The 25567-nt window shown below is 38.2% G+C and overlaps 1 protein-coding gene across 1 annotated transcript in view; it reads left to right on the top strand.

Annotated features, from left to right (window-relative positions):
• The window catches only part of slc6a2 (solute carrier family 6 member 2), a 127458-nt gene that overhangs the window by 20951 nt on the left and 80940 nt on the right, over window positions 1-25567 (top strand). The gene's annotated exons all lie outside the window — the stretch shown is intronic.

The raw sequence follows: 25567 nt of genomic DNA on the forward strand, positions 1-25567 counted from the left end.
ATACTGTTAGTCAGTGGTTCTCAACCTTTTGTCAGTGATGTACCCCCTGTGAATTTTTTTTTAATTCAAGTACCCCCTAGTCAGAGCAAAGCATTTTTGGTTGAAAAAAAGAGATAAATAAGTAAAATACAGCACTATGTCATCAGTTTCTGATTTATTAAATTGTATAACAGTGCAAAATATTGCTCATTTGTAGTGGTCTTTCTTGAACTATTGGGAAAAAAAAGATATAAAAATAACTAAAAACTTGTTGAAAAATAAACAAGTGATTCAGTTATAAATAAAGATTTCAACACATCCAATCCACTTTATTTATATAGCACATTTAAACAACAATAACGTTTCCAAAGCGCTGCACAGCCATGTTAAAAACAATATTAAAAAAAACAATATTATGCTCCACCAATGACTGAATAAAAACAAAAAATAAATACATATAAAATCAATATAAAAAAAAACAATATAAAAACAAATATGATTAAAATACATTTTAAAGGGTAAAATCAATTAAAACAGTAAAATAGAAATGAAAGTGTGTAAAAAACACAGAGGACAACAGAGGACAGAGGACCAAACAACTCACGTAGTGTTAAAAGCCAAAGAATAAAAGTGGGTCTTAAGACGAGACTTAAAACACTCCGCTGTGGAAGCAGTTTGAACATGGAGGGGCAGAGTGTTCCAGAGCTTAGGGCCGACCACAGAGAAGGCCCTGTCTCCCCTGGTCTTAAGTCTGGTCTTGGGCATCACGAGCTGGAACTGGCTCTCGGGCCTCAGAGCGCGCGCAGGAATGTAAATTTGGATGAGGTCCGAGATATACTGAGGTGCCAGTCCATGTAAAGATTTAAAAAACAAACAGCAATGTTTTAAAATCAATTCTAAAATGAACAGGGAGCCAGTGCAAACTCTGAAGAATTGGGGTTATATGCTGGCGTTTCCTGGCCCCTGTTAAAAGTCGTGCTGCCGTGTTCTGGACTAACTGCAACCGGGAGAGAGCATTTTGGCTAATGCCAGCATAAAGTACATTGCAGTAGTCCAGGTGACTTGAAATAAAAGCATGCAAGACTTGTTCAAAAAGGTTAAAAGATAAAAACGGTTTAACCTTTACTAAAAGACGAAGGTGATAAAAACACAATTTTAAAACGCCATTGACAGATAGAAGTAATCACCAAGTTAAAGTGCCCTCTTTGGGGATTGTAATAGAGATCCATCTGGATTCATGAACTTAATTCTAAACATTTCTTCACAAAAAAAGAAATCTTTAACATCAATATTTATGGAACAGGTCCACAAAAAAAATCTAGCTGTCAACACTGAATACTGCATTGTTGCATTTATTTTCACAGTTTATGAACTTACATTCATATTTTGTTGAAGTATTATTCAATAAATATATTTATAAAGGATTTTTGAATTGTTGCTATTTTTAGAATATTTTCAAAACATCTCACGTACCCCCTGGCATACCTTCAAGTACCCCCAGTGGTACGCATACCCCCATTTGAGAACCACTGCTGTAAGTGTTATACTGAAGGCAACACATGTTGTAACCGTCTATATTAGCTATATTAGCCTACTATCAAAATGACTTTAAAAGTCTTATATAATTGTTATAATGAAGGCAACACCTGATGTAAGTGTCTGCTATATTAGCCTACAATCAAAATGAATTTAAAAGTCTTATAAAAGTGCTATAATGAAGGCAAAACATGTTATTGTCTATATTAGCTATATTAGCCTACTATACTGTCTTAGAATGGCCAAGGGTATATATGTGTTTGTCCAAGTTAAAGGAAACGGCAGGCTGTCTTTTTCTAATGGATCTATTACAATCTTTGCTAGCTGGGTTTGCTGTGGTCTGGAACAACATGCCACACAAACAACTATCAGAAATGCAGCCAATATTACATACAGATAATGTTACATGATGCATGCAAAAATAAATTAAATACACAGAGGACGTAAGTGAAGGAAATTAATTGAGCAAAAATATACCTTCAAACGAGACATAATGATGCAATATGTACACAAACTTAGCCTAAATAGCATGTTAGCTTCGATTTGCTTGCAGTCACGGATTGACCAAATATGCCTGATAAGCTCTCCAGCAAATCAATAACATCAACAAAGCTCACTTTTGTGCATTCACACACAGCATACAACATTTGGTGGACAAAACGAGACAAAGAAGGAGTGGCATAAAACACGTCTTTCTGTGGCAGCATCGGAGAAAGTTGTACATTTAAACTAACTAGTATGAGTTCAGGGATTGCTGAAATTAGTAGGGCAAAATGGCGCTCGCCAAATACTCTCATCAGTGAAACATGTTTAATATGAAAAGTGGGATTTCTAACAATTAGGAAGGTTTGTGTCATGTTTGTTGTTTTCCTACAGAAAATATATTAAAACAAAAAGTATATTTTTTTCTTCATCTTTTTCCCTTTTCACACATCTCTGAAAAAGGTCCAGGGAGCCACTAGAGCGGCACTGAAGAGCGGCGCTATAGAGTGGCTCTAGAGCCTCGGGTTGCTGACCCCCGGGTTAGGCTGAAGAAAAAGGTTTTGAGGAGAAACGGGACTTAATGACAAAGAAACCCCCAAATGAATGCAAACTTTTGCTGCAGTCTTATATGCTGCAGTCCCGTATTTGCTGCTGTGCGCTGTTTCCATGCTGCCCTCAGTCTCTATTTTTGGATAAAATCAGTCTCAAAAGAGTAAACACAGAAAAATATAAATTGCTGTTGTCTGTTAGCGTGAAGGACTTGTGATGCAAATTATTATTAACTTTAGTGGGAAAGTCACAACTTTGTTCTCTTAAAAAGAAAATATTTTTCTTGTAATTTTCAATTAAATTATTCAAACATTATTGTCATACATTTTATTAAATGTTCTTGTTGTATTACATGGCTTGGCATTGTCTTGCTGAAATAAGCAGGGGCGTCCATGATAACGTTGCTTGGATGGCAACGTATGTTGCTCCAAAACCTGTATGTACCTTTCAGCATTAATGGTGCATTCACAGATGTGTTACCCATGCCTTGGGCACTAATACACCCTCAGACCATCACAGATGCTGGCTTTTCAACTTTGCGCCTCTAACCATCCGGATGGTTTTTCCTATCTGTGTTCCAGAGGACTCAACGTAAACAGTTTCCAAAAACAATTTTTGAAAGGTGGACTCGTCAGACCACAGAATGCTTTTACACTTAGTATCAGTCCATCTTAGCGAAGCCTGCTGCGTTTCTGGGTGTTGTTGATAAATGGTTTTCGCTTTGCATAGTAGTCTTTTAACTTGCACTTACAGATGTAGCAACAAGCTCTAGTTACTGACATTGCTTGTCTGAAGTGTTCCTGGGCCCATGTGGTGATATCCTTTACACACTGATGTCACTTTTTGATGCAGTACCGCCTGAAAAATCGAAGGTCACAGGCATGCTGCTTAGGGGCAGTGATTTATCCGTATTCTCTGAACCTTTTGATGATATTACGGACCGAAGATGGTGAAATCCCTAAATTCCTTGCAATAGCTCATTAAGACATGTTGTTCTTACAAACCCTGTTTCCATATGAGTTGGGAAATTGTGTTAGATGTAAATATAAACGGAATACAATGATTTGTAAATCCTTTTCAACCCATATTCAGTTGAATGCACTACAAATACAAGATATTTGATGTTGAAACTCATAAACTTTATTTTTGTTTTGCAAATAATAATTAACTTAGAATTGCTGCAACAGGTGCCAAAGTAGTTGGGAAAGGATATGTTCACCCCTGTGTTACATCATATTTTCTTTTAACAACACTCAATAAATGTTTGGGAACTGAGGAAACTAATTGGCTAAAGCTCTGAAAGTGGAATTCTTTCCCATTCTTGTTTTATGTAGAGCTTCAGTCGTTCAACAGTCCGGGGTCTCCGCTTTCGTATTTTACGCTTCATAATGCGCCACACATTTTCGATGGGAGACAGGTCTGGACTGCAGGCGGGCCAGGAAAGTACCTGCACTCTTTTACTACGAAGCCACGCTGTTGTAACACGTGACTTGGCATTGTTTTGCTGAAATAAACAGGGGCGTCCATGATAACGTTGCTTGGATGACAACATATGTTGCTCCAAAACCTGTATGGCCCATTCAGCATATACGGTGCCTTCACAGATGTGTAAGTTACCCATACCTTGGCCACTAATACACCCCCATACCATCACAGATGCTGGCTTTTGAACGTTGCGCCTATAACAATCCAGATGGTTATTTTCCTCTTTGTTCCGGAGGACACCACGTCCATATTTTCCAAATATAATTTGAAATGTGGACTCGTCAGACAACAGAGCACTTTTCCACTTTGCATCAGTCCATTTTAAATGATTTTGGGCCCAGGCGTTCCTTGGTGTTGTTGATAAATGGGTTTTGCTTTGCATAGCAGAGCTTTAACCTGTACTTACAGATGTAGCAACCAACTGTAGTTACTTACAGTGGTTTTATGAAGTGTTCCTAAGCCCATGTGGTGATATCCTTTACACACTGATGTCGGTTTTCGATGCAGTACCGCCTGAGGGATCAAAGGTCCGTAATATCATCGCTTACATGCAGTGATTTTTCCAGATTATCTGAACCTTTTGATGATTTTATGGACCGTAGATGGTAAAATCCCTAAATTCCTTGCAATAGCTCATTGAGAAATGTTGTTCTAAAACTGTTCGACAATTTGCTTACAAATTGTTGACCCTCGCCCCATCCTTGTTTGTGAATTACTTAACATTTCATGGATGCTGCTTTTATACCCAATCATGGCACCCACCTGTTCCCAATTAGCCTGCACACCTGTGGGATGTTCCAAATAAGTGTTTGATGAGCATTTCTAAACTTTATCAGTATTTATTGCCACCTTTACCAAATTCTTTGTCACGTGTTGCTGTCATCAAATTCTAAAGTTAATGATTATTTGCAAAAAAAAATTTTTTTTATCAGTTTGAACATCAAATATGTTGTCTTTGTAGCATATTCAACTGAATATGGGTTGAAAATGATTTGCAAATAATTGAATTCCGTTTATATTTATAAAATTCCCAACTCATGGAAACAGGGTTTGTAAATTGTTTGACAATTTGCTCAGGCACTTGTTCACAAAGTGGTGACCCTCGCCCCATCCTTGTTTGTGAATGACTTAGCATTTCATGGAAGCTGCTTTTATACCCAATCATGACGCCCACCTGTTCCCAATTAGCCTGTTTACCCGTGGGATGTTCCAAACAAGTGTTTGATGAGCATTCCTAAACGTTCTGTCTTTTTTGCCACTTGTGCCATCTTTTTTAAAACATGTTGAAGGCATCAAATTCCAAACAGGCTAAGATTTGCAAAAAATAACAATGTCTCTCAGTTTGAAAGTTAAGTATCTGGTCTTAGCAGTCTATTTAATTGAATATAGGTTGAAAAGGATTTGCAAATCATTGCATTAGGTTTTTTCTCACAATTTAGACAATGTGTCATCTTCACTGGTTTCGGGTTTTGTAATGTCTTTGGGTATGAATACAAACAAACAAACAGAAATCTGTATTCAAAACCCAAACAGACGAAAGCATTTTATTGTAAGAACTAGTATTGTTGTTAGACATGACCTACAAAATGCTTCACAGGACGATAGCGTGCGGAACAAACAAAAAGTCACTCATTCCTTGGTCATCTGAGGACATTGTCCACACATCTTGTGTTGATCAGGTGTTTGTGACCCTAATCTTTACTTGTTTTTTCTTCATCTAGCCATAAAATTCTTGGACATATTTTGAACACAGTGTCTTATTGTACCAAAACAGGGAGCAGTTAAAAAAAAATGAGTGCATCATTCAAAAACTGAATCGTTTGGAGAATTCATCAAGGGCGTTCAACTTGTTTTTTGGTGTTTTGTGGATTGTGGTATGACGGGGCGGGTTTGGTGAGAGGGGCGGTTTGTCTGCAGCTCGCAAGGAATTGGGTACCGTTCAGGTCCTAGAAGACTGTAGCAATTTTTCTATCTGCTTTGATGCTTGCAACATGTTAAGTATCCAAATGAGGAATGTGGGAGTAGTTGATTCAATTAAAGCAGGGAATGTTGCTTTTGATACAAATTGTTGAATTTAGGCAAAGCAAACAGATGTTATTGGAAACTGGCGGTTTTTAAAGGCTCTTTTGGTTTTTGGACTTTGGGTGTTGTTTTGATTTACCAGGTGTTTTTTTTTATAGGGCGCACCAAATTAGATAGATAGATAGATAGATAGATAGATAGATAGATAGATGGATAGATAGATAGATAGATAGATAGATAGATAGATAGATAGATGGATAGATAGATAGTACTTTATTGATTCCTTCAGGAGAGTTCCTTCAGGAAAATTAAAATTCCAGCAGCAGTGTACAGCGTTAAAATCAATTTAAATAAAAGTAAAAAGTAAATAATGGGGGTTTAAATGGAAACAAAATAGAGAAATATTACAATAATAATAAGAAATAAAAAGTATATGTATATATATATACATGTATATACATGTATAAGGCGCATTAAAAGTGTCATGTTATGATTTTTTTTTCTAAATTTAAAACACTTCCTTTTGGTTTACTTTACATGTAATGGTGGTTCTTTGGTCAAATGTTGCATAAATTATGTTTTACAAACAATCTTCAAGCCGCTTTCTGACCGTCTCCTTAAGATGCGCCCTTTTGTAGGCGGTCTTATTTCCGTGCCTCCGCCACAAGAATTTTAGTGCTTTCATAGCGAGTCTACTGATAGATGTAAGTTAGAACTGTAGGCTACTTTATACAAACCCCGTTTCCATATGTGTTGGGAAATTGTGTTATACGTAAATATAAACGGAATACAATGATTTGCAAATCATTTTCAACCTATATTCAATTGAATGCACTACAAAGACGAGATATTTGATGTTCAAACTCCTAAACTTTATTTTTTTTGCAAATAATTAACTTAGAATTTCATGGCTGCAACACGAGCCAAAGTAGTTGGGAAAGGACATGTTCACCACTGTGTTACATCACCTTTTCTTTTAACAACACTCAATAAACGTTTGGGAACTGAGGAAACTAATTGTTGAAGCTTTGAAAGTGGAATTCTTTCCCTTTCTTGTTTTATGTAAAGCTTCGGTCGTTCAACAGTCCGGGGTCTCCGCTGTCGTATTTTACGTTTCATATTGCGCCACACATTTTCGATTGGAGACCGGTCTGGACTGCAGGCGGGCCAGGAAGGTACCCGCACTCTTTTTTTTACGAACCCACGCTGTTGTAACACTTGTCTTGCTGAAACAAGCAGGGGCGTCCATGATAACGTTGCTTGGATGACAACATATGTTGCTCCAAAACCTGTATGTACCTTTCAGAATTAATGGTGCCTTCACAGATGTGTAAGTTACCCATGCCTTGGGCACTAATACACCCCCATATCACAGATGCTGGCTTTTGAACTTTGCACCTATAACAATCCGAATGGTTAATTTCCTCTTTGTTCTGGAGGACACCACGTCCACAGTTTCCAAATATAATTTGAAATGTGGACTCTTCAGACCACAGAACACCTTTCCACTTGGCATCAGTCCATCTTAGGTGAGCTCGGGCCCAGCCAAGCCAGAGGCGTTTCAGGATATTGTTGATAAATGGGTTTGGCTTTGCATAGTAGAGTTTTAATTTGCACTTACAAAAATGGGTATTTCTGTCTGTCATTCCGTCGTACATTTTTTTTTCCTTTTATGGAAGGTTTTTTGTAGAGAATAAATGATGAAAAAAAATCACTTAATTGAACGGTTAAAAAAAAGGAGAAAACGGGAAAAAAAAGAAAATTACATTTTGAAACAGTTTATCTTCAGTTTCGACTCTTTAAAAGACCAAATTCAACCGACAAAAATGAAGAGAAAAACTAACTAATTCGAATCTTTTTGAAAAAATTAAAAAAATAATTTACGGAACATCATTAGTAATTTTTGCTGATTAAGATTAATTTTAGAATTTTGATGACATGTTTTAAATAGGTTAAAATCCAATCTGCTCTTTGTTAGAATAACAAATTGGACCAAGCTATATTTGTAACAAAGACAAATCATTATTTCTTCTAGGTTTTCCAGAACAAAAATTCAAAAACTTTGAAATAAGATTTAAATTTGATTTTACAGATTTTCTAGATTTGCCAGAATAATTTTTTTTAACTTTAATCATAAGTTTGAAGAAATATTTTACAAATATTGTTCGTCGAAAAAACAGAAGCTAAAATGAAGAACTAAATTAAAATGTACTTATTATTCTTTACAATAAAAAAAAAAATTACTTGAACATTGATTTAAATTGTCAGGAAAGAAGAGGAAGGAATTTAAAAGGTAAAAAGGTATATGTGTTTAAAAATCCTAAAATCCTTTTTAAGGTTGTATTTTTTTCTCTAAAATTGTCTTTCTGAAAGTTATAAGAAGCAAAGTAAAAAAATAAATGAATTTTTTTAAACAAGTGAAGGCAAAGTCTTTAAAATATTTTCTTGGATTTTCAAATTCTATTTGAGTTTTGTCTCTCTTAGAATTAAAAATGTTGAGCAAAGCGAGACCAGCTTGCTAGTAAATAAATCAAATTTAAAAAATAGAGGCAGCTCACTGGTAAGTGCTGCTATTTGAGCTATTTTTAGAACAGGCCAGCGGGCTACTCATCTGGTCCTTACGGGCTACCTGGTGCCCGTGGGCACCGTGTTGGTGACCCCTGCTCTAACCACTAGGCCACTGAGGCTTAATCCACAAATTGTGAGTTAAAAAATGCTTGATTTCAGAATAAAATAATAAAAATTATTTGTGGCTAAAAAAAGAAAAAAAAGAGTCCTGCTAATTTCCAGGTATACAAATCGTAATTTAGGACGTTTTATCAAATAAAATTAACTCACTGCATGAACTAGTATTTTTTTTCCCTAAAAACTTAGTCTTTTTATCCTATATTTTTTCAGCCCTTTTTTACAGTCTACATGATGTATCGTGAGTTTGGGTCTTCAGTGTGACCGTTTATATCAAAGTTCAATTCGTTCTCCACTCCTTTTTTTGAAGAGATCTGAAGCCTTTAAAACAAAACCATACGAGCAAAGAGATAAGGAAACGCACCGTTCCCGAGGTATGTGTGAATTCTCAACCACCGTGATGTCACTTTTCAACAACACTAATAACCTGGCTTTGATTCACGGCCTCAGACTTTTTGTTAAACAAATAAAGCAAAGTCGTCTTTCTTGTAGCAAATACCACGGTTGATGAGAGCAATGCAGATAATGTGCACTATATGTTGAGACAGAGTGGAATTTTAAGATTTTAACATCAGGATCGTTTCATAAATCGTCAAACTGAGATGGAGGACACCTGAAACAGGGTTATTCGTAATTAGATCTTTTCGTACTACACATAGGCGTACTGAGTTCCCATACAGTACATATAGACTTAGACTTAGACTTAGACTTCCTTTTTATTGTCATTCAAATTTGAACTTTACAGTACGGATAAGAATAAACTGTGAGGCTCATGGTAGTGCAGGATAAAAAATCAATAAGGTGCAGATAGAAATAAATAAATTACTGTACAGATAAATATATTGCACTTTTGCATATGCAGCCATGTTTATGGATGTACTGTATGTTATATTGTCTTTATATTCATCCATCCATTTTCTACCGCTTATTCCCTTTTTTTGGGGTCGCGGGGGGCGCTGGCGCCTATCTCAGCTACAATCGGACGGAAGGCGGGGTACACCCTGGACAAGTCGCCACCTCATCGCAGGGCCAACACAGATAGACAGACAACATTCACACTCACATTCACACACTAGGGCCAATTTAGTGTTGCCAATCAACCTATCCCCAGGTGCTTGTTTTTGGAAGTGGGAGGAAGCCGGAGTACCCGGAAGAAACCCACGCATTCACGGGGAGAACATGCAAACTCCACACAGAAAGTTCCCGAGCCTGGATTTGAACCCAGGACTGCAGGAACTTCGCATTGTGAGGCAGACGCACTAACCCCTCTGCCACTGTGAAGCCCTCTTTATATTCAAGCCGGTTAATCCATTTTTGCGGGGAATTGAGGGGATGCCTTCAAGAGTCTTACGGCCTGAGGGAAGAAGCTGTTTCAGAACCTGGAGGTTCTGCTACGGAGGCTGCGGAACCTCTTTCTAGAGTCCAGCAGTGATCTGCTAAGATTGTCAGGCTTTCCCCTGACAGTTTGTCTATGTTTTAGTTTTTTCCTCTGTATTTGTCTGTTTCCTCTGTGTTTAGTATCTCCTGTCTTTAGTTCCTGTCTAGTGCTCTTATTTTTTCAGCTTCCTGTCTTGTTCCCTGAGTGCTGTGTTCCTCCTCAGCTGAGGCTGATTGGCACCTGGCCACACCTGTTGCCAATCAGCCTGCTCCTATTTGTACCTGCTTTGTCTTGTGTCAGTTGCTGGATCATTGTATTGTCGTTGCCACATATCACTCTTGTCGTGCTACCTGTCGTGTCGTTTTGTTACAGCTACTACCTGTCATGCTACATTTTGTCCTGGTCGTCGTAGCGCTTTCAGTGCTAGCTCCCTTAGTTTGTTATTCCGCCCACGTGCGTGCTTTTTCTTTGTTCTTGTTTAGTTTTAATTAAATCATGTTTTCATATTCTATGCCTTTCTCCGTCTCTGTATCTTGGGGTTCGTCAAAAACAAATACCCCTGACATAGATCCAGATAACAAGTGCTAAATAGCAGGCACAAAGTACTTTTAGTGGTTATGTTACGGGTGTCCAAACAATAACAAGTGCAAAAGTGGTACAGGCTGCCCTATTTAAATGAGGATTTTGCTTGTATGTTTCGTCACCGTAGAGACACTCATGATGACAATGTATGCTCCCAACAGTCCAACTTGTGCTGTTTCATTATGTTGTGATAATTCAGCGGACAAAAATATAAAATGAACCACCTTTTCTGGGATACCGTGCATTCGGAAAGTTTTCACAGCCCCTTTTCCAAAATGGAATAAATACATTTTCCCCTCCTATTTCTAAAGACAATACCCCATCATGACAATCTGAAAAGGTTTTGTCTTTGATTTAGCAAATTCATTAACATCATTGAATTCACCTACTCAGTGGCCTAGTGGTTAGAGTGTCCGCCCTGAGATCGGTAGGTTGTGAGTTCCAATCCCGGCCGAGTCATACCAAAGCCCATTACCTCCCTGCTTGGCACTCAGCATTAAGGGTTGGAATTGGGGGTTAAATATCCATAAATGATTCCTGCTGCCCACTGCTCCTCTGACCTCCCAGAGGGTGATCAAGGGTGATGGGTCAAATGCAGGGAATAATTTCGCCACATCTAGTATGTGTGTGACAATCATTGGTACTTTAACTTTAACTTAAAAGTAAAAAAAAACAACAACAAAAAAAACAGTGTTCACAGCATTTGTGCAATACTTTGTTGATGCACCTTTAGCAGCAATTACAACCTCAAGTCTTTTTGAATGTGATGCCACAAGCTATCTTTGGGCAGTTTCGCCAATTCCTTTTTCCCCATAACTCTTCATAGCACCTCTCTAGATCCATCAGGTTGAATGGGAAGCATTGGTTTTCATTCAAGATGTCTCAGTACATTGCTGCATTCCTCTTTCCCTCCATCTTGACTCATATCTCAGTTCTTGGAAAAACACCCCCACAGCATGATGCTGCCACCACCATGCTTCACTGTAGAGATGGTATTGGCCAAACATTCAAAGTGTTCAATTATTTGTCTCAACAAGAGAATTTTGTTTCTCACGGTCTGAAAGTCTTTCATGTGCAGTTAGGCAAACTTTTTTTTACTAAGAAATGGCTTCCATCGGGCCACTCTACAATACAGTGGGGCAAAAAAGTATTTAGTCATCCACCGATTGTGCAAGTTCTCCCACTTAAAATGATGACAGAGGTCTGTAATTTTCATCATAGGTACACTTCAACTGTGAGAGATAGAATGTGAAAAAAATCTAGGAATTCACATTGTAGGAATTTCAAAGAATTTATTTGTAAATTATGGTGGAAAATGAATATTTGGTCAACCATTCAAAGCTCTCACTGATGGAAGGAGGTTTTGGCTCAAAATCTCACGATACATGGCCCCATTCATTATTTCCTTAACACGAATCAATCGTCCTGTCCCCTTAGCAGAAAAACAGCCCCAAAGCATGATGTTTCCACCCCCATGCTTCACAGTAGGTGTGGAGTTCTTGGGATGCAACTCAGTATTCTTCTTCCTCCAAACATGACGAGTTGAGTTTATACCAAAATGGATACATGGATGATACAGCAAAGGATTGGGAGAATGTAATGTTGTCAGATGAAACCAAAATAGAACTTTTTGGTATAAACTCAACTTGTCGTGTTTGGAGGAAGAAGAACACTGAGTTGCATCCGAACATAGGCTTCAGATACAATACGTTTGTAAATTAAATTAACATTAATACAATAACTTTTCACATTATCATTATGGATAATTTTCTGTAGAACTTTGAGGACTTAAATGTATCTATTCCATTTTGGAATAAGGCTGTAACATAACAAAATAGGGAAAAAAGTGAATCTCTGTAATTATTTTCCAGATGTACTTGATTTACAACTGTGAGCAAGACAGGAGACCCTATTTTTATCGCTCCAAAGGTGTGCTCTCGGTGGCTCCGGTGTTGTGATGGTCCATTTGGAATAAGCTGGATACAAAAAAAATGCATATCGCAAGACCTTTGTTCATGTACATGGAAAAAACAAAACAATACTGTTAAAAAAAATAACACCAGGAGATACCAAAACGACTCGATTGAATTTGTTTTTAATCAATCCTTGGTCATCAAGCAGCTGTAACATTATAAAACAATATTGCTGAATAGACAATATGTCTACAATTGTTTTATTCCGACAGTCGTAATATGTTGAAACGCACACAATGCAATATCCTCTTTCTCAATCTTTGCAGCATGATCCTCCTACTTTCTTACAGACATTTGTACGTAACTGTGCCAGTTTGCGCGTACCTTCCTAACATGCTAAATAGAGACAGAAAACAGCGGCCACAGAACAGTTTTAGTCTTGATAAATCACATTTTGTGTGCTAAATGATTATATTTGTATCTTCTCCATATTTTCCTCCTGATATTCAGATGCAAGAAAATGCATATTGCAAGATCTTTTCGCATATACATTAAAAAAAAACCCCAATGCCATTAAAAAAAAACACCAGTTAACACCAAAACAACTCCATTGAATTTTTTTTAATCAGTCCTTGGTCATCAAGCAGCCATAAAATTATAAAACAATATTGCTGAATAGACAATACGTCTAAATTTGTTTTATTCTGACGGTACTAATATGTTGAAACGCACACAATGCAATATCCTCTTTCTCAATCTTTGCAGCATGATCCTCCTACTTTCTGACAGACATTTGTGCATACCTTCCTAACATGCTAATAAGATGCTAAATAGAGACAGAAAACAGCGGCCACAGAACAGTTTTAGTCTTGATAAATCACGTTTTTTTTACTAAATGATTATATTTGCGTCTCCTCCATATTTGCCTTCTGATATTCAGATACAAGAAAATGCATATTGCAAGATCTTTTAGCAGATACATGAAAAAAAAAACAATGCCATTAAAAAACCCACCAGTTAACACAAAAATAACTCCACTGAATTTGTTTTAATCAGTCCTTGTTCATCAAGCAGCCATACAATTATAAAACGATATTGCTGAATAGACAATATATCTAAATTTGTTTTATTCTGACGGTCCTAATATGTTGAAACGCACACAATGCAATATCCTCTTTCTCAATATTTGCAGCATGATTGCAATATTTTCTTTCTAAATTTTTGCAGCATGATCCTCCTGCTTTCTTACAGACATTTGTGCGTAACTGTGCCAGTTTGCACATACCTTCAAAATATGCTAAATAGAAACACAAAACAGCGGCCACAGAACAGTTTTAGTCTTGATAAATCAAATTGTGTCAGCTAAATGAGTATATGTGCATCTCCTCCAATCTTCTGCGCACAAGCTAAGTAGATCCGCATTGCTGGCACTGTCAAGTTTGCACTTCTTTTAATGCACACAAACATTTAGTAGATCATGCCCATTTAGTGAGGTAGAGAAAGAATTCCTACCTTACACGTCTACATCACAAATAAATACAGAAATACAATGCAACCCAGCTTTTAGCTCACATGAGTCACGGCAAACAATTTTGCCAAGGAGAAGCCAGATCTTGAAAACCCTCTGACGTTATCGTATCCTGTTTGGGAACAAGTAGCCTTCCCGATGATTTCAAAAACAAAGACAAGTACGGTATTTTCTGGGGGAAAGAGCGCATCGGTATATAAACCACACCCACCAAATTTTACAAGAAATTAATATTTTTACATACATTTGCCGCACCGGACTAAAAGCCACATATATATATATATATATATATATATATATATAAATATATATATATATATATATATATATATATATATATATATATATATATATATATACAGGTACGACAAATTCCGTAGATGTTTATTTATATACCTTAATTGTTTCCAAACAGTGCCTATCACACGCCAAAAAAAATGGCTTATCAAACAAAACCGAGGTCATCGCCTTAAACCAGGGGTGTCCAAAGTTTTTCCACAGAGGGCCGCACACGGAAAAATTTAAGCATGCGCGGGCCGTTTTGATATTTTTTATTTTCAAACCATAACAAAAGATATGGATTTTTTTTTTTTAATCCTTAGGGCTCCTGGGGAGAATAGTAGGTCTCATTCGCTAAAATGTTAAAAATAAGTCAAATTATTATTATAATTTTTATTTAATGCTTACAGTAAATCTCTATATTAACTTGAGGTTTATATAAAGTAAAAAAAATAAGGTTTTATGCCTTTTCTGTCAAAGACAACTTTGTTTTTTATATTAAAACTGAAATATGCAGTATTTAGATAGATAGATAGATAGATAGATAGATAGATAGATAGATAGATAGATAGATAGATAGATAGATAGATAGATAGATGGATAGATAGTACTTTATTGATTCCTTCAGGAGAGTTCCTTTATTTAACAATTAAAGCCCTCAAAGATCAATAATGCAGGACACCATTGATTTTAATTATTTAATATTTTGGAGTAATCACAGTGAAAAGTTAAATTAATCCTACTAAATATATTTGAGATCCGAAAGGTTCCCCACTCATAAAGTGATACATTAGATTTTTTTTAATTATTTTTTTTTTACTTTTAACACTTACATTTCAAGATCAACTTCCGATATATCTGTCGATTTTAAGTTTGAACTATTATGTTGTTTGTTTTATGCTCTTTTGTCAAAACGTTGATGTTTTTATATGACAACCTCACAACATATGCAATATTTTTCCACATAAAACATTTTAAAGTGATAATTTTTAAGTAATAATTCCTTATATCATATAATTTTTTTGTCCTTTTTTTTGAGCAATGTAAAAAAAAAGAAAATTAAGACAAAAGGAACAAAAAAACTGCCTGCATGGCAGCTTTGTGTCAACATTGCCACTTTTTCTCATTAGATTTCACCTCATCCCACTATTTTGAAATGTTTTTTTAAATTTTTGCAATTCTATCAATTTTGCAGTTTTTGCAGAATGTGTGGCAGGTCGGTAAACGATTAACTGCGGGCCGCTAATGGCCCCTGGGCCGCACTTTGGACACCCCTGCCATAGACCCACTAGCTGCAAAAGATAGCTTTCCAATCACCTAAACATAAAAATAACTCCACGTTGACATTTTGGTGAGTTTACTAAACTGAAACAATTAAAAAAGAATGCCATTGTAAATAAATAATACTAACACAAACACTTGTGAACATTTTAGCATATTCGCTAATGCTAACGACGCTAGCTCGATTACATTACAGACATCACACATGGGACAGTTTAGTCAGTGTGAATTATTTTAGTCGTATTGTAAAACTTACAAATGTTGCTCTAAGTGATAAATGAAGAATCCTTTTGAGCAGAAACGCTATGAAAGGTTGTACTTCCGGCTCAAGGAACGGAACAGGAAGTATATTTTCAACCCGCAGCACCTGCAGTGAGCACGTTCAAAATATGCCGCAATAGCACAAACAATAATACACTTTTTTAGTGTGTCTGTTGGTGTTCTATGAAAACTAATTGTTGAATACAAAACACTATGGGCGTTAACAAAGTAAAATTCACAAATTAGCCGCACCGTTTTATAAGCCGCAGGGTGCGAAACGTGGGGAAAAAAGTAACGGCTTACAGTTCTTCAGTAGAGATCCTAAGCAAGTAAGTTATGATTAAAAAAACAAGGTACATACGAAGCTGTGTGTTTTGATTGATTAATTGAAACTTTTATTAGTAGATTGCACAGTACAGTACATATTCCGTACCATTGACCACTAAATGGTAACACCCGAATAAGTTTTTCAACTTGTTTAAGTCGGGGTCCACGTTAATCATTTCATGGTATTGTGTGTGTGTGTGTGTGTGTGTGTGTGTGTGTGTGTGTGTGTGTGTGTGCGTGCGTGCGTGCGTGTGTGTGTGTGCGTGTATTCAGTGAAACAGTCATAGTTAACCTTAAGTCCTCTCATGTAAACATTAGCTCAGACAGACGACAAGTACTTATATTCATTCATAATTAACCTTGGAAAAACTGCTTTGGTTCTCTGGTGCAAACAAAAAAAAGCCAACACTTTTTCATCGACAACAGCAAAATGGTTCTTTTAAGGAATGATAAAATAAATCTACTCAGTGGCACAGTGGTAAGAGTCCGCCCTGAGATCGGTAGGTTGGGATTTCAAACCCCGGCCGAGTCATACCAAAGACTATAAAAAAATGGGACCCATTGCCTCCCTGCTTGGCACTCAGCATCAAGGGTTGGAATTGGGGGTTAAAGCACCATAAATGATTCCCGGGCGCGGCCACCGCTGCTGCTCACTGCTCCCCTCACTTCCCAGGGGGTGAACAAGGGGATGGGTCAAATGCAGAGGACAAAATTCACCACACCTAGTGTGTGTGTGTGACAATCATTGGTACTTTAACTTTACTTTAAAACATGGGGGAGACGAACTTGAGTATCTCCCTTATCGTTTTATTTAAAGCAGTGGTTCTTAACCTTGTTGGAGGTACCGAACCCCACCAGTTTCATATGCGCATTCACCGAACCCTCCCTTTTTTTTTTTTTACAAATTCAAGACAAAGTTATATGTTTTTGGTAAAACCTTAGTATGGGGAACATGTTTTAAGTAAAAAAGACTTACAGTAATTTAGAGTTTTTTTGGACACTAAGAGAAATTATTCTAAGTAACAAATACTTAATTTAGAGCTATGTGGTTGGGGTTGGGGTTCGGGTTCGGGTTAGAGGGTTAGGGCCAGGGTTTGAGGGTTAGGGTTGAAGTGAAGTGAAGTGAGTCCCTGGTTCCATTCCCACCTAGTACCAACCTCGTCACGTCCGTTGTGTCCTGAGCAAGACACTTCACCCTTGCTCCTGATGGGTGCTGGTTGGCGCCTTGCATGGCAGCTCCCTCCATCAGTGTGTGAATGTGTGTGTGAATGGGTAAATGTGGAAGTAGTGTCAAAGCGCTTTGAGTACCTTGAAGGTAGAAAAGCGCTATACAAGTACAACCCATTTATCATTTATCATTTATATGTATATAGCGCTTTTCTCTAGTGACTCAAAGCGCTTTACATAGTGAAACCCAATATCTAAGTTACATTTATCAATCAATCAATCAATCAATGTTTATTTATATAGCCCTAAATCACAAATGTCTCAAAGGACTGTACAAACCACTACGACTACAACATCCTCGGAAGAACCCACATAAGGGCAAGGAAAACTCACACCCAGTGGGACGCCAGTGACAATGATGACTATGAGAAACCTTGGAGAGGACCTCAAATGTGGGCAACCCCCTCCCCCCCCCTCCAGGGGACCGAAAGCAATGGATGTCGAGCGGGTCTAACATGATACTGTGAAAGTTCAATCCATAGTGGCTCCAACACAGCCGCGAGAGTTCAGTTCAAAGCGGATCCAAGACAGCAGCGAGAGTCCCGTCCACAGGAAACCATCCCAAGCAGAGTCGGATCAGCAGCGTAGAGATGTCCCAAACCGATACACAGGCGAGCGGTCCATCCTGGGTCCCGACGAGCGGCCCATCCTGGGTCTCGACTCTGGACAGCCAGTACTTCATCCATGGTCATCGGACTGGACCCCCTCCACAAGGGAGGGGGGGGGACAGAGGAGAAAAAGAAAAGAAGCGGCAGATCAACTGGTCTAAAAAGGAGGTCTATTTAAAGGCTAGAGTATACACATGAGTTTTAAGGTGAGAGTTAAATACTTCTAATTTAAACCAGTGTGGGTGGCACTGGGAGCAGGTGGGTAAAGTGTCTTGCCCAAGGACACAACGGCAGTGACTAGGATGGCGGAAGTGGGAATCGAACCTGCAACCCTCAACACTGTGAACCCCATTGGCCCCGGGGTTATAATAAGTCAATGCCGAATAAGGCATTAATAAGTACTTAATAATGACTAGTAAAGAACCAATATTTTACTAATTTGCATGTTAATAAGCAACTAATTGATGGTGAATATGTTCCCAATACTAAAGTGCTATTATGTTTTTTTACTGGTGCACAAAATGAACGGTGCATCAACATCACCTTGTTCAAGCAACAAAACCAACAAAGTGCATAAACTCACAACAAATTACACACCTGCAAATCAGTCTGACTTCTGCTGGTTAAGAACCACTGATTTAAAGTCTTTTTGCTGTGTTCAGAGCAGCAGTTTGTGGCTCTGTAAAGAGACAAGGCGGCATGCACTGACTGGACTGAATGGCATCATTGAGAGTTAGCACCGTGCGATGATAAGAGCACATGTGTTTAGAGTAACGAGGCCGTAGGGACTCGGATTGATGTTGTCGAGAGAGCGTTTAAAGGCTGCACGCTATCAGCCCGGCAAGGAGGCCTGGGGGCATTGCTACACCGACAACACAGAGCCACGGTCTGAGCGCCGACTGTATATTTATCATCCCGAATCAGCTCGCGAGCTCCAGTGGCTATCTGGCTCCGGCAGGACAACTGCCCCCCCACCCCCTACACACACTTCTCCTCGCCTCCCCTTTCCAAACCTTGGAATTTATTATCAGCCAAAAGATAAGTCGACATGAAAGTAACTTTATTCCCCTTTTGGATGGCCTCTTTTTTTTTTGCGTTGTGAATGTTGTATTGTAGGGCAGCTCGGTGGAACGGGTTAGTGCATGTGCCTCACAATACAAAGGTCTTGAGTAGTCTTGGGTTGTAAACAAACGCCCAAGTGGAGGTACTCTTAACATCCACTGTAATGATACCAAGTACAGGAGGGTATCTGGTTGATACTACTATGTTTACGTCTATTTTTTAGCATCACAATATCTATTTTCGTTTTTTATTTATTTATATTAGTGAATGTGCCTCACAATACGAAGGTCCTGAGTAGTCCTGAGTTCAATCCCGGGCTCGGGATCTTTCTGTGTGGAGTTTGCATGTTCTCCCCGTGACTGCATGGGTTCCCATCTCCAAAGACATGCACCTGGGGATAGGTTGATTGGCAACACTAAATTGACCCTAGTGTGTGAATCTGAGTGTGAATAATGTCTGTCTATCTGTGTTGGCCCTGCGATGAGGTGGAGACTTATCCAGGGTGTACCCCGCCTTCCGCCCGAATGCAGCTGAGATAGGCTCCAGCACCCCCCGGGACAAAAAGGAACAAGCGGTAGAAAATGGATGGATGGATGTTTTAGGTTATCAAGTCAAGTATTTTTTACTAGAGATGTCCAATTATATCGGACTGCCGATATTATCGGCCAATAAATACTTTAAAATGTCATATCGGAAATTATCGGTATCGTTTTCAAAATGATCGGTTTCAAAAAGTAAAATTCATGACTTTTTAAAACGCCGCTGTATGGAGTGATACACAGAAACTCCATTAAACCTTAAAGGCACTGCTTTTGCGTGCCGGCCTAGTCACATAATATCTACAGCTTTTCACATGCACAAGTGAATGCCACGCATACTTGGTAAACAGCCATACAGGTCACACTGAGGATGGCCGTATAAACAACTTTAACACTGTTACAAATATGCGCCACACTGTAAACCCACACCAAACAAGAATGACAAACACATTTCGGGAGAACATCCACACGGTAACACAACATAAACACAACAGAACAAATACCCAGAACCCCTTGCAGCACTAACTCTTCCGGGACGCTACAATATACACCCCACGCTACCACCCTCCCACCTCAACCAAGCCCCAACCCAACCCCGCCCACCTCAACCTCCTCATGCTCTCTCAGGGAGAGCGTGTCCCAAATTCCGAGCTGCTGTTTTGAGGCATGTTAAAAAAAATAATGCACTTTGTGACTTCAATAATAAATATGGCAGTGCCATGTTGGCATTTTTTTTCCCCATAACTTGAGTTGATTTATTTTGGAAAACCTTGTTACATTGTTTAATGCATCCAGCGGGGCATCACAACAAAATTAGGCATATTAATGTGTTAATTTCACGACTGTTTGTACCGGTATCAGTTGGTATTGGTATCGGTAATTAAGAGTTGGACAATATTGGAATATTGGCATAAAAGGCATTATCGGACATCTCTAATTTTTACTTACAACGGAACTTCAATTTACAAACTTAATTCGTATTTGAACGGGGTTTGTAAATCGAAAAGTTTGTTTTCTTTAAAAAACTAGGTATACATGAATAATGACTTCCAGCCTTGCCAAAAGGCCATATTCTAGTAAAGATGTGTACTACTTGAGCATGTCAGACAGACAACAAAGGGGTGATGGATCAACCTACCCGCTAACAAGTTTAAAACAACAAAAACGTGTTGAACGGAATGATTTGGTGCATTTGCAAACAGCTAAAATTATGCACAAAGCCAACTATAACCTGCCACCCAAAAATGTACGACCATTCTTCTCAACAAAAGAGGAAAAATATAACCTTAGAGCGAAATCTGACTTAAAGCATCTGAATGCACGTACAACACTTAAAACATTTAGCATATCAGTGTGTGGAATGAAAATATGGAATGAATTAAGTAAAGAAATTAAACAATATACTAATACAATCCAGTTTAAGAGGCTGTCAAAACTACAAATGTTTACCAAGTACAAAGAAGTAGAATTATGACAAACGTCATGAATTTATTGAAAATGAAATATTATCTATCCCATCAAGTGAATCATAACTGATTTAACTACTTATGAGAACAACCAGTGTTTTTAAAACACATTGACGTAAATTGAGTAAAAATTAAGAACAGGAAGTATGTGTTAGTAATTGCAATGCCAAGAAATAAGTACAGATTAAGAACAGGAAGTATGTGTTAGTAATTGCTATGCCGAGAAAAGGGGGAGGATTAGATCAACCTTGCTTCTTCCTACTCCTTTTTGGATATGTTGTAAAGAAAGTACGTGAAAACATGTTATGTATCATATCGATACTGTATACACTGAAAATATAACTCATAAGATTTACTTGAAAAAGTTATTGTAAGTATTTGCACGCAAATGATTTAAGTAAAATTTAATGCTGCAATATCAAGTAACACTCACTTGCCAGTATCAAGTAAATTCTACTTACCATATAACATAACAGTTGTGAAGATATTAAGTAACAGTTACTTAATTATATCCAAGTTTTACTTTTTATTTATTTAAACAAATTAGGTAAAGTCTACTTGTTTTTCATCAGCAGGAACATCATTTTACTCAAAACTTTAAGTAAAAGCCGCTGGGGCGCTAATAATTTTAAAACCATCTTTTTTAACCCATGCGCTTATAATGTCATGTAGTATAAAACGAGCGTGATGAGAAAAAATGTAATACAAAATTATTCAGCGGCCGCGGCCAGGTGGTTGGGGACCACTGCTCTACAGCAAGACACCGCGCCCACTTTTATACCATGTTGTGTTCGTGCCGGTAGGACGCATACGTTTCGCTCCTTATCGCACGAGATTGCACTGCATACTTAGTCAACAGCCATACCTTTCACACTGACAGTTGTGATATAAACAACTTTAACATTCGTACTAATATGCGCCACACTCTGTGAACCCACACCAAACACATTTCTGGAGAACATCGACCCTGTAACACATTATAAACGCAAGATAAGAATTACCCACAATGCCACCTTGCAGTGCTCTTTGAAGTGATTCTAAAGGCCGGAGCAGAGCCAGTCGGCCAGAGCCTGTTGTGCTGTGCGCATGCGTCGTCGTGCATGCGTTTCTAAACAGTAGATTTTCAGAGTAAATTGTATGTAATATTTTTAGGTTTATGTACGTATAACTGTTAAACATTTAAATAGTATGAGGAAACATAAGTAAAACATACTCTTCCCCCATAATTCATGTATTACGTTAATAAAATGTTTAATTTTACTTAAGAAACTCTAGTTCTTACTGAATGTTAAAAATACTAGGTATAAATTATGACAGTTACTCTAATAGAGCGTACAGCACCAAAAAGTCACTTTTTTCAGTGTACATGTTCGAAATAAAGTTCAACAAACCACTGTCACTAGCCCTGTGGTGCACTCGCAGTTTGAAATCACAAAACTCCTTAACTTCAGCAGGCAGGCCACTACAATGATTAGAAATACAAATAATCTTCATGCATCTGAAGGGAGGGGAAGGGATGGGATGGGGCAGTGTCGGCAAAACTCCGGACGAGTCCTGAATGTTTCAAAACACACATTGATTTTTTTCTTTAGACTCACATTGAGCTAGCACTGGGGTCGGCAACCCAAAACATTGAAAGAGCCATATTGGACCAAAAATACAAAAAATCTGTCTGGAGCCGCATAAAAACAAAAAGCCTTATATAAGTCTCATAATGAAGGCTACACATGACGTAAGTGTCTATATTAGCTATAATAGCCTACTATCAAAATGTCGCACGCTGAAGTAAATCTTCGTAGACAGAAATGTTGAAATTTTATATTTATCCTACACATTCGTACAACATTAGAAAGCATTAGTAAATCAGAGGCTACTCAGAAATGACTGGCTTTTAATGGTCAAAGGTATTGAGGAGAGTGCCATCCATCCATTTTCTACCGAGAGTGTCCAAATTAAAAGAAAGGCTAGGCTGTCTTCTTTTAGTAGATTTATTACAATCTTTGCCAAGCAAGGTAATGTTTGCTGTGGTCTTGAACAACATGGCACACAAACATCACATACAGAAAATCACATGCAGCCAATATCACATACAGAAAATGTGTCATGAGACATGCAAAACTAAATTACCGTATTTCCTTGAATTGCCGCAGGGCATATCGTATGCGCCTGCCTTGAATTACTGCCGGGTCAAACTCACTTCCCAAAATAATTAGCGCATTCTTAGTATTACCGCCTGGTCAAACTCGTGACGTCATGAGTGACACTTCCCTTGTCATCAATTTCGAAATGGAGGAGGCTGATTTCAATACCGGTAATTTGAAATCGCATAAAGAGAAGAAGATTAAGAGCTATTCAGTAGGATTTAAGGTCCAAGCTTACATCAAACTCAAATTTTTACTGCATGCCTTTGGTAAGTGCCGGAGTGAGAAGAGGTTTTAAAATAATTAGCGCATGCTTACTTTTACCGCATGTCTTTGGTAAGAGCAGGAGTGAGAAGAGGTTTTAAATTAATTAGTGCCCCGGCGGCAATTCAAGGAAATAGGGTATATACAGAGGATAAAAGGGCATCAGATGAGCTCAGATATACCTATAAATGAGACATAACGTGATGCAATATGTACATACAGTGAACCTAAATAGCATGGTAGCACTGATTAGCTTGCAGACATGCACTGACCAAAGTCAATAACATAAACAAAGTTCACCTTCGTGCATTCACGCACAGCATAAAACATTTGGTGGACAAAATGAGACAAATAAGTAGTGGAAGATTTTACATGTAAACAAACTGTCGAAGAACCGCCGAAATTAGTAGGACAAAACGATGTTGACCCAATACTCTCATCAGTGAAGCGAACACACAAACATAAATAGTGGGCTTTCTAACAATTGGTAAGGTTTGTGTCATGTTTGTCCTCAAACAAAAAACATACTAAAACAAATATATAATTTTCCCCTCATCTTTTTACATTTTCAAGGCTTTTTTAAAAAAAAATGCTCCATGGACCCACTAAGGAGGCACTAAAGAGCCACATGCAGCTCGAGAGCCGTGGGTTGTTGAGCCCTGAGCTAACAGAACTAAAACGTGTTGCGAAAATGCTACAAAACACTTGAAATGCACTAGAAGTAGCAAAATAACTCCGCTGGTAGACATACAATGGGTGGATGAAACGTTTGTACACCGAGACAAGGTTCGTACACAAAAGCATGCTTTCATTCGGTCTGTGATTGGTTAATCAAAAAGTTCGGACAATGACGGTTTCGGGAATCGAGGTTCCACTGTATATGGCTCCAATTTACAACATAGTAGCATGAAGGCACTTTACATATGGAGCAGGTCTACACTAAATAGAACCAATTGAACCCAACTTGCCGTCTGAGGCAAGGAAAACTCTCCTTAGCGAATAAACCTTGAACAGAACCCAGGCTCTGTCTCGACCGGTTGGGTTGAGACTTAGCAGCGGGACAGAGAGTGGAAAATAGGACAGCAGGGTTTAGCGACCAGGGAAGGGGCGAAAACACAACGGCAGACAGTGGAAGCTGGGTATTACACCCAGCATACCTGAGAGGAGTCATTACCACTTCCTGTAAAGCGGTTCATTGTTGACAAGTCAAGAATAAAGACGTGTTTTGAGAGCAAATGTTCAGTTAAAGTTAAAGTACCAATGATTGTCAAACACACACAAGGTGTGGCAAAATCATTCTCTGCATTTGAACCATCACCCTTGATCACCCCCTGGGAGGTGAGTGGAGCAGGGAATAATTTTTGGTGATTTAATTCCAACCCTCGATGTTGAGTGCCAAGCAGAGAGGTAATGGGTCCCATTTTTATAGTCTTTGGTATGACTTGGCAGGGGTTTGAAATCACAACCTACCGATCTCAGGGTGGACACTCTAACCCAGGGGTAGGCAACCTATGGCTCGCGAGCCAGATGTGGCTCTTTTGATGACTGCATCTGGCTCTCAGATCAATCTGAGCTGACATTGCTTAACATGATAAGTAATGAAGGATTCCACTTGTAATCACAGTGTTAAAAATAACGTTCAAAGTATAAAACATTCTCATGCATTTTTATTCCATCCATCCGTTTTCTACTGCACCTGTTCAAGAAGTTGCGTAATGGTAAGAAGTTATTTATTTATTATTGGTTAGTGTGGGGCTTGCCTCTCTGGGGGTTCTTCAGACCACCAAGCACCGAAATGAGAGCCTGTTTCAGGGTTACAATATTGTTTTATTTTCCAATAAGTCTCTCAGTTGCTATCTAGCAATTGTATTTTTGTCTTTCGTTTTCGCTTGCGATTAAATATCAAGCCCCAGGTGGACCATCTACGCACCTGTTGCTGATTTCGAGGCCTGTCCTGGCACACCCCAGTTCG

Source organism: Nerophis ophidion, linkage group LG02, assembly GCF_033978795.1.
Source record: "Nerophis ophidion isolate RoL-2023_Sa linkage group LG02, RoL_Noph_v1.0, whole genome shotgun sequence".
NCBI classification, from domain to species: domain Eukaryota; kingdom Metazoa; phylum Chordata; class Actinopteri; order Syngnathiformes; family Syngnathidae; genus Nerophis; species Nerophis ophidion.